This window comes from Lactuca virosa, chromosome 7, assembly GCF_052849685.1.
Source record: "Lactuca virosa cultivar CGN04683 chromosome 7, Lactuca_virosa_CGN04683_v6, whole genome shotgun sequence".
NCBI classification, from domain to species: Eukaryota; Viridiplantae; Streptophyta; class Magnoliopsida; order Asterales; family Asteraceae; genus Lactuca; species Lactuca virosa.
Window position 1 is genome coordinate 76970071 of NC_136432.1, and position 14473 is coordinate 76984543.

The 14473-nt window shown below is 35.4% G+C and overlaps 1 pseudogene; it reads right to left on the reverse strand.

Moving 5' to 3' along the window:
- Positions 1-12465: 12465 nt before the first annotated feature.
- Positions 12466-14014, reverse strand: LOC145126809 (F-box/LRR-repeat protein At4g29420 pseudogene; annotated as a pseudogene).
- Between the last annotated feature and the right edge of the window lie 459 nt (positions 14015-14473).

Here is a 14473-nt window from a genome sequence, read left to right on the forward strand (position 1 = left end):
TGTGTCTCAGGGGATTCCGTCCCGAATCCCGGTAGACCTTCCGGTCCCACCCGTATCGACCTTCCGGTCCGTAACCTCTTGACCTTTCGGTCCATATCATCTTGACCTTCCAGTCCTTACCATACATAACATACATAACACATACATATCACACAACCGCATATAGCACATACATCTCATAGTATACAAGACCTTCCGGTCACACATAGGTACCCTTCCAGGTACAGTATAGTGAGAAGACTCACCTCAATGAAGTCGGATAAACTCTCGAGCTCAACGTCCCGACCTAGCCTCCTCCTATTATACAAATAACATTCGCGATCAATATTCTCTCATAGCCTCATCTCTAAAGATTGGGTAGAAGGCCATTCTACCCCTCTCTGAACTCTCTTGAATCAGTGTTGACCAGAACCCTAAGGTCAACGAAAGTCAACGGTCAAACTTTGACCCGACTCGTCGAGTGCACATGGGCGACTCGGCGAGTCCATGCGGGTCCTCTGAATCCTTCTAGCCTCTCTTGGCTCGTCGAGTCATCCTTCCACTCGACGGGTTCCTCCTGTCACGAATCGCGGGGCAACCCCGACTCGACTCGTCGAGTCCCCATATGGACTCGGCGAGTTCCCTCCATGGCATCACTCAAATGACCTTCTGAGGTCAGATCTGTTTCTCTAACTTATAGATCTGAACTTCTTACACCCAAATATCACATAAAGGTTCAAACTTTAAGCTCATGCAACACTCTTATGACCTTATATGAAGAAATAGCTCCTAAAATGGCAACCTAGATCCATATCTCCAATAGAACAGCATAAAGCAGAATGGTTGGGACTCTCTGGACCTCTTAAGGTCCAGATCTAAGACTTATTCCACCTTGGGACCTCATAAGCTTCGAATCCAAGCTAAAGAAGGAATAAGAAAACCCTAGATTCAAGAAAACCACCAAATACACGAGAATGAGTATAGATGCATACCTCCTTCAGCAGTCCCATGCGAAGAGATGCTAGATCCACTGCCCCCATCTCGTTCCTTGCTTGAGTCATACTCTTTTCCTTCCACAAAACCCACCAAATTACTTGATTTCATCATAAGAACTCTCCCAAGGCTCCATTGGCGATTTAGGGTTTCTCACAGGAGATATGAGGCGCATCCAAGGTCATAAGTTCCTTTAAATAGGCTCCAACCCTGGAACTTAGGGTTTTCTCTGCCCAGCACCTACTTAGCGAGTCCAAACTTGGACTCGTCGAGTCCTTTCATTAAATACCTGCAATCAACTCGACGTGACTCGACGAGTCAGACTCTCGACTCGTCGAGTCCCTCCTAAATCCTCCAAATTGAAACACAAACTGACATCCCCGAAATGCCGGATGTTACATACAGGGGGGTTTAGCGAGGAATCGGACTTTGCGCGGGTAGAACTTCTGAGCCGAAAGCTCTTCTTCTCGGAGCCTTATGGCGCCCTGAGACTCACTTCTAACACCTAGGGACTATGAACTCACTTGTTAAAGTGACGACTCAAAATTTAGGCAGCACTTCGCTTCTAGCAACTATCTTTTCATTTGACGATTCAAAATGAGACTAATTATTAGTCTAGATTCATCATTAACTCAAAGTCTACTTTCATGATCTATCAAGTAAGGATCAGCCAGGTAGGACAGTTGGGAGACAGGACCATTTCAACATATAACTTTTCTGAAATCCAACAACCAAGCCAACGTGACCATTCTAGATACCTCTCCCGTAAGTAGATAGATCAGTATAACGACTTTGAATCACTGATAAATCTTGTTTATAGTTTCATAATAACGATAATGAACATAAACATAAGTTATACTTAAAGTATGGTAAGCATAACTCACTTACAGGGGGTTTAGCGTGGAATCGGACTCTACGCGGGCAGAACTTCTGAGCCGAAAGCTCTTCTTCTCGGAGCCTTATGGCACCCTGGGACTCGCTTCTAACACCTAGGATGTGATAGGGAAAAGCTTAGAGGGTTTGGGGAGGTTTGAGAGAGAATGGGTTAGAATGGTGTGAAAAATGAGGTGATTTGCGCCTCTATTTATAAGCTGGAAAACTGTCCAAGACTACGTGTTAATGAGCCCAACACGACGTGTTGGGGTGCCAAGTGTCACCATCTGGTGGCAAGGCGTGGGGAGGAAGCTGTGGCTGAGATGGTGCCACGTGTCAGCCTCGCAACATAACCCATAATTTAATTATCTTCTAAATTCCGTAACTTTCATATACGAGCTCTGTTTTTGACGTTCTTTATATCCACGCGAAGGTAGCGACGTGATCTACAACTTTTGTTTATACTCCGTCGGCTAATTTTAATTTTATTTTTAAAGTTATATTTTAACAGGCTTAGACAGTTAAAGTCTGTTAAAAATTCACAACTTTTTCATTCGACGTCCGTTTTCGTCTGTCTTTATATCGTTGAGCTCCTATTAACGAAATCTTCAATTCTCTTTTAGGTTGTGTCGGCTAATAATCGATCGATCTAAAATTCGATTTCTGGGCTGTATACTGCTATGCAAAATCTTAGAAAAATCATATCTTCCTCTAATTAAGTAGATTTGAACATTCTTTTTATGTAGGTTCTCGGTTTAACGTATACTACAATTTTTGTTTATATCACTAAGGCTAAAAAGTAGTTTATCAAAAATTCACTTTTTATGATATGCGGCGCCGTGCCGATTTTGTCGCAAAACTTCGACGGGTCACAACTTCTTCGTTTTATGTCGGATTTCAACGTTCTTTATATGTACGGAAACCTTGTGACATATACTATAATTTTGGTTAAGATTATTTATGTTAAATAATCTTCTATCAAAAATTCATTTTTAACGCTTATTATCTCTAAATTGAGTAGCCCGAATATGCGGGCGTTACAGTTATCTCCCCCTTAGGATGATTACGTCCCAAAATCATCAACGAAACAGAGCTTGTATAATGACTCCATATGTTATCTTTTCATCCTAGGTAATAACCGTAACTCTTATGTCCTCTTGGACTACTTGACTGCTGGCGGTGCTCAATCTTGCAGCCGCTCTTTATACTATGTTGGACTTTCAATTGTAACCTTCGAGTTACAAACTTGATCCTTATTGGAGACTCCTACTCCTTCGTAAACAGACTTAACTTAAGATAAGTTCTTTACTTCAATTACCGCAACAGACCGATGGGTCGTGTTCTAATGATCTCTCATTGTATGATGCAATGCTTAGACTCGAGTCTTTATTTAATCAATATACTTGCAATTAAATTTAATGCAACCAACAAAAAGATGGTTGGTAGTGTAACTATTATCTCATTAAATGAATGGTTGATTTAGGATGAACTTAGTTGGAAAGTAAGTACTTGTCAATTATTTTTTCATTTTGTATCAACATAAATGACAAAGCTATATTTTTTGTTAGATAACAAAAATTATGTTTATTTTCATGTAAAATCCGTACATGTGGAAAGATACATCTCCGTAACACCCAAGAAGTTAGATAAACTTGTTTTGAGTTCGTGCCACAACTCTAGGTAAGAATATCTATGGTAGTTATCCTTATAATACTATTGTTGATTAGTATTTTCTTATGTTTTTGATATGAAACAATTTACATTTTCATAAATTATAATTTTTTTTATGGTTTTGTTATATAGGATTTATAGTAATTATTTTCCGTAAGATTTTTTGTTTTATTTAATATGACTCGAATGTATCTTGCAAACATCAACCATATGATTTGCTTAAAAATTATATTGGTTTCTTATAAAGAACTAGTGTAATATTTCAAAATATTTTTATTTGTTCAAATAAGCTAGGGACATGGTTTCATTAACCAGCTAGGCCATACTATTTTTCAACTATCAAATATTGTTTAATCTCTTAATCATGTCATTTAATATCTTGATAGAGGACACAAATGATCTTGTCCGATTTATATACGAGAGGTAGTTATTGAGATGCAATTGTATTATACATGTTACATCAAACTCACTTGTAAAACTTGAAATATAATATAGTCATCGGTTACCCCTGCATATGACATGATCAATAAACAATAAACATAGATGCATATTGTATGGATTTAGCAACATTAGTTTCATGGTTGTATAGTTGCTCCCGGTGCTCCGGGTTGACTCCGGGGCTGTCCAGTTCGATTATTGTAAATGTTTTATGTAACACCTGACCTGTAGCTAATAATACATGAGAATGACCTGTAGCTAATAATACATGAGAAGGTGTAATACTAATGTAAGTTAAATTGGTTGTAAGCTCATGCTTCATAGTTATTTTGAACATAAGGGCATTTTGGTTACTTTTTACGAATACTATGAAATATTAACACTATATCTTGTAATTATGTTGGTACATGTTATTTTGATCTTTGAGACTTACGTTTAGATCACTTAATGGTGTATTAATTGGTTACAAGGGTAAAGCAAGGAATTTGGTTAAGTATGAGAAATGCAAGCAATAAACCGTGACACACCATGGTGAATTTATGCAACGCATAATCGGTGAAGTAAATTATTAAATTGGATGATGTCAATAACGTGACAGATAAAAGTAAGGTTATCTGACAAGTTGTGTAGAAGTACAATGCTAAAATAAGAAAGCTTACGCGACGCCTTCGGAAGTATAATGCCAAGTTGTGTAGAAGGCAATGCGTAAAAATTAAATTACATGATGGAACCTAGTGAGAATCTGACATGTAAAGGTCCAGTAACACGACGCGTAATGACAGACGTCACAAAACGAGTAAAAATGAGGGAGTTACTACTTTATCTTCACTTTCACACAAAACTCCTTCCAAAGCTTCATATGCGATTTATGCGATTTTGAGCTGAGTCCAAGACAGGAAGCTTGATTCAACTAAATCTCAAGAGAATCAAGAATCCAACTCTATCATTAGGATCAAAGGTATTATCCTCTTCCTTTTTTTTAACCTTAGATGAGTTTTAATGGTGGAATTAAAAAGGGTAGTTTTGTGTGCTTTTATGGAAGGAAAATTTAATGATATGTTTTAATAAGATCAATGAAAATTCATGATGTTATGGTTATATATCAAAATAATGGACAATCTTTTAAATGAGAGAAAGACGAACATGAACCCTAATTTTGGAAACCGCTTGTAAAGTGAAATTGACCATGTGTCTTGATGAATTAAAATATTTAGATGAAATATTCACGGAGTATAATTGGATTTTTCCATGGAGTTTATTTTTTTGAATATGGTGGAAATATTGAACTTAAGTTACAATACTCACGTAGATGAAATAGTGGCTTAGATAAAATTTAGCTTATGTCTTAATGAATTATGACATAAGAACAACAAATTCATGGAATGTAATTGGCTGGTACATAATTAAGTGTTATGAACTTGATATAAATGTTGGATTAAGTTGTGTATAAGTAATTTCTATCTTGAGTTATAATACATAAGAGTTATATGATTAATTGACATTTTTTGAAGTTGTGGAACCATGGATGAGAACGGGGATATAAGAGTTGGAGATTGTTACATATAAACTATTACATGGTAAGTAACTATATATTATTTCCATTTTGATAGTTGGTAGTTAACTATATTATTATGTAGATATAAATGAACTATGGGGAGAACAACAACAAATTGGGGATAATGAAACCTTGTAGACTTCGTGGCCGTGATGCTATGGTTTAGGGGATGTTAGTTTCCGAGGGCAGTCTTTATGGATTTAATATTACAGGGAAACATGATCGGGGTACGATGGTGGCCTTTATGGTCATAATACCACCACTAGGGATTTACAAGTCAATGGTAGCCTTACAGGTGTATGTATGTATTACTTGAAAGTTATAATGTGACTTGGAAAGGTGTATGTATGTATTACTTGAAAGTTATAATGTGAATTATTGTTGTTAATACCTTATTATTGTGATTGTTGTCATGTTTTTATTTTATTTAAAGGTAAGGTTACTCGTGATTGTTGTCATGTTTTTATTTTATTTAAAGTTAAGGTTACTCAGTAAGCTATTGTATCTTATATGTTTTTTTTTTTCATATGCCTTTTAGGTAGCTAGTGACCCCTTAGTGGACGTTATGTCGTCATAAAGTTGTAAAAGAGAGAGAGATAGACATTTTGGAGTAGACTATATAATTTTGCATTTTGATTGTAGAAACTTTGTAATATCCAGATCGATCCTTGGGTGTATTTTTTATTGTATGTAATGATAACTACTTGTACTTTGTCAAGTTAATATGAAAGTACAACAATTGTTTGTAATATAAAAAGTGAAAAAAAATTACGTTTGTTTTGTGTTAATTTGTCGGGCGTTACATTTTAGAAGTCACTGTCTCTTCTTCCTTGTTTTTGTTCCAATTTTATCCTTCTATTTCATCAAAAACAACATCGTGATCAACCCATATTTTCAGCTTTTTGGATCAAATAATTAGTTCCCTTTAGTTCCATCTTCTACACCAAAACACACAAATTTTTTGCTTTAGTCTTCAAGTTTCTTCAAATAACTACCAACAATTTTGACAAAATCAACACAACAAAAAACCTTTAAATGTTTAAGATTTGGTTTTGTCCCAAGCCATGCTTTATATGGTTTGATCTTCATAAGTGATTTCATTGGTAGTTGGCTGAGAAGATAAATCGGATGTCGACTTCTCCACAAAACTCCTACGTTACATTTCTTCTTTTAAGAAGACTCCTTGCAATGTCCATAAAGGTTCAATTTCTCCGTTCAACAACTCTGTTTTGCTGAGGTGAATGTGGTGTCGTAAGATTAGAGTTAGCAATAGGTCGACCCGAGTTGGATTCAGGTTTAACCAATTTATTAATTGGGTTGAATATTTCAACCCAATCCAACCTTTTTATTTAAATGAGTGAATATTTCCAACCCAAACCAACCTTTCAGATAAATGGGTTGTCACCGAGTTGACCCGTTTATGTAATTTTTAATCCAACCTATTAAATAAATGGGTTAAACCTGGATTAACCCATTTAAAATAAAAAAGTAAATAAATTAACTATAGATTACACCACTTAAAATAGTTCCAAACTTAAATAAACTTTGAGAGTATAACAAAAGCACAATCTTAATTCATAGATACAAAAAAATTGTTCAAATAACATTAAATATATGTAATTTCGAAATAATTTTGAAGATTGACTAGGGTTGTTGGCGCAAAGAAAAAAGATAAGAATATGATTGCATTTTTTAAAAAATAAATAACAATAGAACATTGTAGTTTATAAATTAATACTTAGATTAATACATGGTAATATTCAAATAATTATTAAGTTAAATATATATTAAAGTTAAATAGGTTGGTGGGTTGAAAACGGGTTGATAACTTTTACCCAACCCAACCTATTTAATTAAATAGGTTAAGTGGGTTGACCCATTTAACCTAAATGGGTTTAAAATTTCAAACCAACCTGCTAATTTTGGGTTGGGTTCGGGTTGCGTTGGTGGGTTGGGTTGATTTTTGTCAGCTCTACGTAAGATGCCTTTGATGTCATTTTGTTTTCACAAAATAACAAAAATTCTTTTGAAATGAACTCTCTCCTAGATCCATTCGAAGTGTCTTTAATTCATAACTTGAACATTTTTCATATATCAACTTGAACTATTTGAAAATACCCTGGATTTCAAACTTCCTAGATAACATATAAAACCACATCCACCGATTAAAATCATCTACCAAGAGAATGAAATATTGTGTTCCTCTAATAGAGGTGGGTGTAATCGGACCGCATAAATCTACATGAACAAGTTGTAGATGTTTTTAAGATCGAAAAATTACTTGATTTAGGAATGGAATTCATATTTTTTTTTGGGCAAGAATACATCATTCACACACTTGGTTTGGGTGTTTAATCCTTGGAACACCGATTCTCATATTTATTTCAGATTTTTTTTAAGGCATGAAAGCTAACGTGACCAAGTCAAGAGTGCCATGTGCAAGCCAATTTGTCTTTTGTTGCTAAAAGACAAGCGGTTTTCCGATACTTGAAGGGTTTTATATAACTGGTTTGGTGATCTTTTAATTCTTAAAAGTAGATTTTTGTTTCTATCAAACAATGTCAAGTCCAACTTTTCCATTATGACTCGACTTCTTTCTTCTGTCATTTATCCAAGGATAATAATATTATATTTAATATAATACACTTCAAAGGTAGTACAGGTTCAACAAGTGAAAAAAAATACAAAGGGGTAACTTAGGTCAAAGTCAAACATCACTCTTGTACATAAAGTAAAAGATGAATTTTCTAACAGTGAAATTGATAAGTGTCAATGGCTTGTTTTATTAAACTTACATGTTTTTCAAAAATTAAAAACATGAAATATTTTTTTAAATCAACATTTCCTCGATACCCTTTTAGAAAAATTATTTTGTTAAGTTTCAATTACTTGTAGATTTCCAGTTTAATAAATTACGTTATCGGCCCCGTATTGTATGTTTTGCCAAAAATGTTGATTTGAGGAGGATGTTTTGGATGGAAAGTATGATGATCTTTTTAAAAATGCATTTATATAGTTGGAGGAATTGATAATGTTATTGTTAAGGTCGAGAAGATTGCTAAGGAATATGCCGAACAACTGTTTTACACTACTTTGCATATGACGTTATATTTTCGGTGTAATGAATTGTCTTGCTGTGTATACGTTATATTTCTTTGTATAATGAAATTATTGAATGTGATTTAATTAGTAAAAATCATAATTGTATATAGCAAAATTTCGACACACAAAATTGTATGTCATCAAATTATAACACACAAATGTTTGAGGCTTTAATGACACATATTTGTGTCATATGCCCTTTAGTGACAAGAAATGCATGTCATTAAAGACCTATTTTCTAGTAGCTAGTGTTTGGTCATATATGGTTTTGCTTAGGTGATTGTATAAAATTTGTCAGTGGGAAGCCACATGCTCATCTAAACCCCATCGGACCAAAATAGGTAGTATATATATAAAGGCATAATGCTAATATTTAACATAACTTAATTGGGGCTGAAAGTATACCAATTAAATAGCGGTTCTTTTGTATCTTCTTATGCATTCAAGTGAAGTTTATTGGCTTAATTAACAACTCAGTTACTGACTAAAACTTCCCTAAGGCTAGTACCTAATTGTTGATAGTTACCCTACTCGTGTGTGGATATCGGTACATGAGAGTTGTTTTGATCTCTTGACTTGTATTAGCTACGAGTGCAAAAAGGTGTATGTGTTGTTTTTGTTAACCAATATATGTTCATTTATACTTTTCAATTGTTTCCGCTGTGATTTTTTGTAATATTGATTGCAATAAACTACAACATGATCTAGTCCAAAAGCCATCAATGCATATAATAATGAATCGGTTTTTAAATCTTACGGCCAATGAATTGTTGATCACGATGGCAGTTTATTGTTTAGATTTAACAAGATAATCATATTTTGTCAAAAGAGAAAGAAGTGCATTCGATTCACATTAGTTTTAACAAAGATGTCTAACTATTGTTAACAAGAAAACATTGTGAACTTGTAACATCCGTTTCCTTGGATGAATCGAAATAGGCTTTCGGTGGGTCAAAAGATTGGATTTTGGTGAAAAAGGGGTCCTCACAACGTGTGACATGGAGGCTCACGACGTGAGGAGGGCCACATGAAGATTCTATCCAGGATTGAGCTCACAACATGCGCAATAAGATCTCATGAAGTGAGGTTCGCTGCAGCCCAAGCCCACGAAGTTTTAGGGTTTCCCACATATTTAAGCCCCCTTAACTCGGTTTTAAGGTTCATTTCTCAGCCTCCACCTTCCCCTAACTCAGTAAAGCCCTAACCCTAGCCTTTCTTTGTGTTTCTTAAGCTTTTGGTGGAGTTTTGATGGTTTGAAGAGGAGGAGATCACGATGGAAGCATAGTTGCAGTTTAGATGCCTCATTTGCAACCTTTAGCTACACTTTTAGACCAATGTGAGTAATCAAGATCCAAGCTTTATGTTTCCTTGTTGATAGATCTAAGTTTTTATGCATATTTATCCAAGATCTTAAGAGTTGGAGTATTGGGACTCCATAAAGTTGGCAACTTTATGGGTCCTTAGGGTCCCTCGATGCTTATATGTCATGGATCTGAAGTTTGGATGATGTTGGAGTTCATGCATGAGAATTGATCCTCCTTTTCTCCATAAATGACCCATTTTGAGCTTGTGTCTTGTATTGGACATACAAGGCCTTAAAGCATCGATTTTTATGACCCTAGGAGTGTTAGGAAGCCTCCTGGAAAAGATGGATTAACATCTTAACGGATTAAGTGTGACATGTCATGAGGGTTGCAGCCTCGATTATTTTGTCCTATAGCGGCCCACGATGTAGGCTATAGATGGTCACATCGTGAGGGCCTGCTGACCGTTGACTTTTGACCAAGTGTGACCAAAAGTATTTTGGGTATTTTGGATGGTGTTTGAGATGTGGTATTAGGCATGGTTTCGGGCCAAGTAAGGAAAAGGGTAGAATGGTCTTTTACCCTTTATGAAGTTGGATTATAGATTGGGCCTTGTATTTTGGATTATCTGAATAATTATTGATTATGATTGTATTTGTTAGTTGGCGTGAGGTTATCCGGTTCAGCAACCCGGACATGCATTTGAGTATCAACGAATTGAGGTGAGTTTTCCTCACTCTACTTTCGGGTCGAAGGCACCAAGTCCGACCCTTTAGATTGTTATCCTGGTTTATCATATGTTGGTATGCTGTAGTGATTTGTTAGATCTGTATCCTGGTATATAGGATGGTGCTATGCTTAGTGATATGTAAGATTTTTCAGATTGTCTGTTGACTGGTTATATGTTGGTTGGTGGTTGAGGTTACTGCTACGTGCATGAGGCAACAAACCAGAGGCATTCCAACCTGATGGTTGATTGGGCTGGAGGGTATTCCATCCCGAGGATGATTAGACCCGTTGTATATTGGCATTCCAATCCGATGGTTGATTCAGCCTAGGGTATTCCAACCCGGTGGTTAATTGGACCCGATATGATAGTATTGTATGTGGTGAGACTGGACTGCTTTGTGCATCAGTCAATAGGCCTGGGGTATTCCAACCTGATGGTTGATTGGGCCCGACATGTTTGGTATTCCAACTTAATGGTTAATTGGACCAAATTGTTTATGACGCGAGGGTATTCCATCATGAGGATGACTGGGCCCATCGTAGACATGCCTGGTATTCCAGCCCGAGGTTGATTGGGCCAAGCATGAGTATTTAAGCATGCTAGTGTATATGTTATATGTTTGAGCGGTGGTTTTTTGGGGGAACTCACTAAGCTTCCTGCTTACAGTTTTGGTTTATGGTTTCATGTACTTCAGTGGACCGTGGCAAGGCGATGGCGAGACCGTACATATCCTTGGTTTTTAACTGATTTTAAATAGTGTTTTGAGAACAATGGTTTTGTAACACTTCTAGTAGTAAAATGGTTGTTTTGAAAAGTTTTAAATTTTTTGAATTTTTGGGATGTCACAGATTCGCATATATGAAGTTAGTATGTTGAAGATATGATTGCCTATAAAGTAATTTGTGATTACAAATTCACCATAAATTTTTTTATAGGTTTTAACATAAGGCAATTCATTTAGATTCTAAAAAATCAAGATGAAAATGGAAGAAAGAAAAAACTGGAATCGAAGATAAAGCATTGACCGCAATGTGAAGAAACCTTATATATGGAAAAACATAGTGACAAAGATAATAAACTAATACAATCCGCATACGCGCATAGGCATCCAAATATGAATACGTAATCTATGCTAATAAATAAAGACCTTTTTGCCATATGTCACATTCTTATTCATTTTGCCACATGTAATTTTGTGGTTATTTTAAATTAATTTATATTCCACATGTCATTTTATGGTTTTTTCAATTTATTAAACTTCACATAATATTAAAATGTAATAATAAATGCATATCAATTTCATTAATGAACTTTCTTTCTAATTTTAAAATTATTAAATTAAAGCTTCATTAATTTCCTTAATTTATTTATCTAAATTATCTGTTTAAATTTAAAAGAGAAAAAACACTTTAATTTTTTATTCAATATTTTTCTCACTTTTATTATAAATTTAAACTTCTCAAATATTTAGAATTTTATATTTAAATTTTCTTTTAAATATACCCATGTAATAAACACGTCTCAAACTTAGCACCATAAATATATGAATATGTAATACCATAACAACCAAGAGTATTCCAAAAGATACAACCATAAAAACTTTAACTAAGAAGCACTTCAACTATTAGAAAACTCACTTAATTATGGGTCCTGCTGAAGCTACTTCACTTCAACTCTTCATCGATCATGTCTTCCAATTGATCATTGATCCTATCTTTATTCTTTAGTCAATCCTTCCTTCAAAATTATTTCCCTGGCCTAAACACCCTTCTACAAATCTTTTTGTTTTCTTTTTTTTCTTTTGATCATATGGAATCTTATCATTCCTCCTCAAGAGTTTTAAGTAATTGCTCTTCAGGGATCCAAGAATCTTCCCTTCCTTCCTCCCAAATCCCCCATCCCCACTTCAGATCAGGCCACTGAGCCATGCACTTAGCGATGCAATGTTTTGATACATTAGAAGCAACACCACGGTGGATGAGTAAAGAGATTTCTACACAGTTGAAGCATTCTTCTAACACGCGATCAACCAAGGCGAAAGTCATCAAAGGATCAACCACTGACAAATACCCACAAAATCTTTTCACGCCTTTAAGCCCAATGTCGCCACACCACACCTCAAATTCTGACCAAACCCTTGGTTTAAAACACAAAGAAGTTATGTTCAGGAAAGTAGCGAATAAAACCTCTAGGGTAAATTTGGAATTTCCACCTGCTCTTATATCTAAGGTCAGCGTTTCTACGATTTTCATACGATGTAACTTACGAATTAAGGAGCGAATGTTTGAACACTCGAGTTGTACAGTTTTCAAGTTCTGAAATTTTTTGACTGCAAACGCGTTCAAGTGATCAAGTGAAAGATGCAAGTTGTAGCACAAAGGAGCTTCAATATAAAGGGCAGCGGGACTTCTACACTCGAGTCTGAGTGTGATGAGATTGGGTGTGATTATACATATATATGATGGTGAATCTGTTACAGTCCAATGGCAGGTTTTCAGGTTGAGGAGGTGGATCATGGGCATTTTGAGACCTCTAACATCTATCAAGTTCAGAACTTGAAGATTTGGGAAACATGTATTTAAATCGGTTAGATTTTTGTCATCTAATCTTATGAGTTCAAGTGTTAAACTTGTTAGCATTGGCATGGCGTTCATGTTTTGTACAGATAGCCATGCGTTCTTCAGCTCTAATTCAATAAGATTTTGACCTGCAACAACAAAAACAACCGAGTTAAAGCATCAAGACCTCAATATGATTAAATATCATTTATTACCAATAAATATCGGTCATTAATAAACCCTAATAAAGGATAGTTGACCACAAATGATAATTAAAAAAAAAAAAATCAGTTGATATGAACCAGAATAATTAATATCAATCCTGGCAAGACCATTTCATTTTCCGTAAACAATTTCCATAATTTAACAATAGAGCTACAGAACATAAAAATGGAGGATTTCAGCATATAACCAACTTATAGTGCGCAGAGATCAGTGACAAAACTTCTGATGGACGCCTACTCGACTGAATCCAAAAATCTGATAGTGAAAGCAATTTCAAAGCTCCGGAAACCCTAGGGAGCCACTCCTTAAGGAAGCCCCCATCGGTGATGTGCAGATCATCGCCATCATCTTCAAAGTCAGCGTTCAACACAACTGGGGGTGGATTCTCGACGCCAATACGCACAGATTCCAGTGCACTTAAGTTTGATACAAGATTCAGAAAAACTCTCTTGAGAGAGGGAGTAAATCGGGAAGAACTTGAAGAACTCGAAACTCTGGACCTTGATTCCAGGTACCATTTCAATCGCCACTGAAGGTCTATTGACTGAAGGCCTGGAAATACAGAATTGAAAGTCTTACTCGCCATACGGCAGCAAGCTACCGATGCCGAGTCGTCGAGTCGACTCAGTATCTCGAGCGCTAGAGATTCAGGAAGGTTTGAAAGATCTACAAATGAAAATTGACTACTTGATGAGTTGATGATAGAGATATTTATGCCTGATTAATTTACACTTTACCCCTTTATAGTTTGAGTATTGTTTATTATTGGTCCTTACACATTAGCATTTATAAAAAAATAACTTCAATTTAAATTTTGTGATTTTCATTCCGGTGATTTGTGCTAAGATTTAGCATTAGCAGAGAAAATGCAGTACAAAAGTCAGCAATATAAAATATTGTGATGTCTCCTCTACAAAGCACTTTAAGTTTCCTAATTGTTTTTCGAAGTTACTGTAATAAACAATTCTACGATACAGAAAAAATTCATAAAAGTATTTCATATCAAAGAAATTTGTTATCATCTTTTTCATTTTTATAAAGTATT